At 42.3% G+C, this 4,465-nt stretch overlaps 1 long non-coding RNA gene across 1 annotated transcript in view; it reads left to right on the top strand.

The window, feature by feature from the left end:
* LOC135578149 (uncharacterized) overlaps nt 1-4,465 on the top strand; it is a 72,182-nt gene that overhangs the window by 51,296 nt on the left and 16,421 nt on the right. Inside the window, exon 2 of the long non-coding RNA XR_010469494.1 lies at nt 4,322-4,416. This is a non-coding gene — a long non-coding RNA (uncharacterized LOC135578149). The remainder of the gene's footprint in view (nt 1-4,321; nt 4,417-4,465) is intronic.

Here is a 4,465-nt window from a genome sequence, read left to right as displayed (position 1 = left end):
GTGCGTTGTTGAAGCTGCAGGTGTCATTTTTTGAAACTACTACTCACACAAAACCCACAAACTGTCAGGTCTGTGCCAGGACATTACCTTAAATAATTCAAGGAAAGCTTGTTCCTCTGCGAAGCACTGGCTGGAGTTTCCTAACACACTCTCCTGGATGGGAAATATAAAGATTGTGTCATATCAGAAAGAGAGAGTTTCTGCAGAAGGGTTTGCCAATGAGATGAACGTTGTTTTAATTAGAATTTTCCATTGGAAACATTGCCTTTTCCTGAAAAGCTCTGCATATTTAAAATGTTCAGAAGTTATTTGTTTTGGTTTGTTTTGCTTTGTGTTGTGTTGTTTTGGTTTTTGTTTTGTTTTTAGCAGCTGGTAACCATTTTCCCTCACCACAAACTGCTGAAAATTTTGGGAGTTTCTAGCATCGCTGTTTCAATGAAAAGCAAAAATGTTCAAAGAAAAAGAAGCATTTTTGGAAATATTTATTTTAAATAAAGTTTCAGTTTATCTTCAAAAAAGTATGCTTTTGATGGAACGTTTTTGACCTGCCTTTTTGCAGAGAATAAATCTTGCTGGAAGGTGGCAGAGTAAATCCCTCCGTGTCATTTGTATCGAAACCCTACAAAACATTATTAGGAAGTAGAAACCCCATCAAAATCACTGCAAATCAGGCTCTAAATATTTGTGAGGTTTTCTGTGTGTCATCCTTTTGAAACCCCTACCTAGCACACTGCAGACTTTTGCTAAGAGTCTCACATCTGACAGCCCAAGCCTGAACAGTCAGAAACAACAAATGGTACCTTAAAACCTGTATGGGAAGTGATGGGGATGGGCTGTGTGGGATGTAGTTTTCTTTGATGATGGCTGTAGAAGCCTGGGCGGTCTGCAAGGCAGGTGTTGTTTTTTCACTTACAGAAATCCATAGCACATCCTAGGAGGAGAGGCATGTTTTCTGTGTGTGCTCCCACATCCAGTTGCTGTAAATTACTGGTTTTCCAGCTTTTCCTCAGAACCTGCAATTCCTAGACTTTTGTCTGAACACAATACCCTCTGTGAGCACTAAACGCAGCCAGTGAGGAGGAGAAATTGCACATAAAATGCTGAATATTCTGCAAACACTGACTTCACAGCCCCTTGCCCTGTGCTGCTGCAGCAGCAGGGAACCCTGCTCACCCAGGGGAACCATGAGAAGAGCAGCCTGGGTTCTTCGTGTGCTCAGACTCAGGGACTTCCATGCCCAGCTTAACCTGTTCACGCAAAAAATGTGGGTTTGTTTTTAGGCTGCCTGCCCCACAGGCAATTTGCAGTGGGGCTGCAAAGACAGGTTGATGTTTGCAATCACCACAGGTTTTACCAAACCTGTTCTATCTTGTGTTTCTGCAGTTTACCCTCAGCAGCTCTGAGCTGATGTGTCTGAGAAGGTGTGAAACAGTTGTGGATAAAGACAAAAAAAGAGAAAATCCAGCTCACTCTCTCTGGTTGAGATGAATGCTGTGATTGCTTAAGACGTGCCAGTGTGTTGCAGACAAAGAGGACTTTCCTTATGGAATTAATAGCAATAATGTATTTATCATTGCCATAATTTGTTGACTAAAAAGAAATTGACCATCTCTCTAAAGGCTGACCTTTAGCTCTTCAAAGCCTGCTCTGATCAGAGACAAGTAACTTACACTGCCTGAGGGTCACTTGAGAGCATTTTTCCTAGGAGATCCCTTCCTGACTCTTCATTCCTGATGATCCTTTGCTTTGCAAGGAGCTAATTTCCTCCGAATCTGTATACAATAGTCAATGATGACCTTCTCACACAAAGCCTGGCTGTATTTACTGGTGAGTTGGGACACCACAATGTTCCCATGCTTCCCATCAGGTGGGGTGCATAGAACTTGTCCTTCTCCTCCCAAGAAATGTGGTTTACTTACGCTGGGCAGCAGGTCTGCTGACAATCTCGAGCTCAGAGAGGCACAGAGAGGACACAAGGAGGATAAATAACAACCTCCAATGGGGCCAGAAACCACCTTTTTGCTTCTGTGCTCACATGCACAACACCAGTGTGGGGGACTGTGTGCTCCCCACTGCCCATGGATTGGGAGAATGGAGCTGTTTTTCCAGACGCCCAAGTGTTCCTCACTTTTGGCTTCATGCAGACAACATCCATCAGGAACAGACAGAACAAAGTACTGGTGTGGTTTGTTCATAGTCAAGGAAATCTCAGTTACAGAGTACTGTTTTTTTTGTCATTTTTCCATTTTAAAATTAAAGACTGTTTTCCATCATTAAATATGCCAGTCATAGCTCCTGCTCTATTCCTAAGCCCACTTCCCCAGGGAAACAAAGCTTACATCTATTCTGTCGGTCAGCATGTTTCTCACTGTTGGTCTCACCCTAATATTAGCACTGATTATCAGTTTCATCCAGATTTGATGGCATGGCAGAGCTCTCATGAAACATGAGGGGCTTGGAAGAGAAGAGAAACTCTATTAGGCCCCACTGAAGAGGAGTTAGATACCAGGGAAAGCCATGCTGGGCACCAGGTTTCACTTGTAGTGCTGCTGGTGAAATGGCTCAGAGTATTTCTCACCTCACATTCAGCTTGCCTGGCAGGTACCCTGCTGCTGAGCAGGGGTTTCACTTTTCTCCCCTCAATGTGAGCAGCCGTAAAGGTTAGAAGCAGAAATTCACTGAAGAGAACAAATTGTCTGCTGAAGAATATGGACAGAGAAAGGGCAGTCACAACAGTCTACTGTTAGTCTCCACTGGACTTTGTCACTGGCCATATGGGATGGTTAAAGGGTGAAAGAGTCTTACTGATCACTCCTTAGCTCTCCAGTTGACAAATCAGCTTATGGATGGAAATCAGAGAGTTTTGGTTGATGTGATATTGCTGCCAGTGAAGCACCATCATGGTAGCAATCAGCACTTGCTGGTCTTTGACCTTCAGCAATCCCACAACAGAAGGGTCCTCTGAGACATCAGGCAAGGTAGACAGTTGTTTAATATTAGATGGCTCTTCCTCAGGTTGGCTCTTCCAATTGAAAAAACCCAAACGGTGCAATTGGTATTAGTTTCTGCTGGAGGCCTCCTGAGATACAGCAATGATCAATATAGATACCCCATTGACTTAAATATGAGTACATAGGCCAGTGCTATGCAGCACAACAAAGCAATTACTTTAAGCCAACTTTTAGAGGTGATGAACTGCACATAAATACTGATAAAATGTGTTCACAGCAAGTAGGGTATCACAGAACACAATTCTGAGAGCCAATAAGACAACATTGTGAACAGCACCTATTAAACCAATATAATGACTGCAATCTGCTTTAACACCTCTAGATGGCTCCTGAGGCATGAAGATCTGCCATTATCTCAACCCTTTGAGCTCGTCCCCTGCCTGGTAATCAAACTCAGGTGGTGGCAGTGAAAGCATTGAATCTTAGCCCCTTCTCGCCCCATGTTGGGTACCACAAAGGATTGTCATGGTTTAACCCCAGCTAGCAACTAGGACCACACAGCTGCTTACTCACTGCCCACACAAATGGGATGGGGGAGAGACTTGAAAGAAAGAGAGAAATTAGTGGACTGAGATAGAAACAATTTAATAAGACAGCAAACGAGGAAAAAAAACCCAAAAACAACAACAACAACAACAATATGCGTACAAAGTCAGTGATGCGTGATACAACTGCTCACCAACCGATGACCAATTCCCAGCCTATCCCCATCTTCTGTTCTGTTTTGATCCCTGTGGCTTGAAATATAAATTAAACCTATCTCTCTATATAAGTGCATATTGATAATACAATGGCAACACACTTATGCTGTATATGACATGCATGATATATGTGATATATATGCTAGTATATACCAATAAGCTATTTATTTTAAATATTCTAGATATGCATAAATGTGTATGTTTGTTGTTGTTTTTTAAGGCCTACACCTTTACCAGTTTTCCTTCCAAATCCTAACAAAACAGTTCATCTTTTCTGTCATTGTTTTAACTGGAATTTATTGGCAATGATTACTGCCAGCAAGTTAAATAAGAAGCTGGTCTAACTAGGACACAGATCCCATTAGCTTTTTACTTGTATTTTCTACCCTGTTAAACATCACAGTTGTAGTTAAATCAATTGGCACCATCTGTCCATATGCCTATTTTCAGTTGCCTATTGGTAGAACTTCATCTCAGCTAATGTTTCAGCTTGTGCTTTAACCTATCTATCAATGGCTGCATACAGTATTTCCAATTAATTTTTCAAAATGTCAGCATGAAACAAAAACTGAATGGAGACCTTCAGTGACAGTATTATCTTCCCTAAAGGAAGCAACAGCAGTGGAGCAGACCTGCACCCTATGAGATGCTCTGCATTCTCTGCAGAGCTGTGTGCATCAAAAGCCACTCACATACCCCTAGAGGTAAGACAGCTCTTGACTTGGGGTATGGGAAATGGTGTGGATCGGTGTG

This window comes from Columba livia, chromosome 1, assembly GCF_036013475.1.
Source record: "Columba livia isolate bColLiv1 breed racing homer chromosome 1, bColLiv1.pat.W.v2, whole genome shotgun sequence".
Taxonomy (NCBI): domain Eukaryota; kingdom Metazoa; phylum Chordata; class Aves; order Columbiformes; family Columbidae; genus Columba; species Columba livia.
This window is presented reverse-complemented; position numbering and strand designations above follow the sequence as displayed.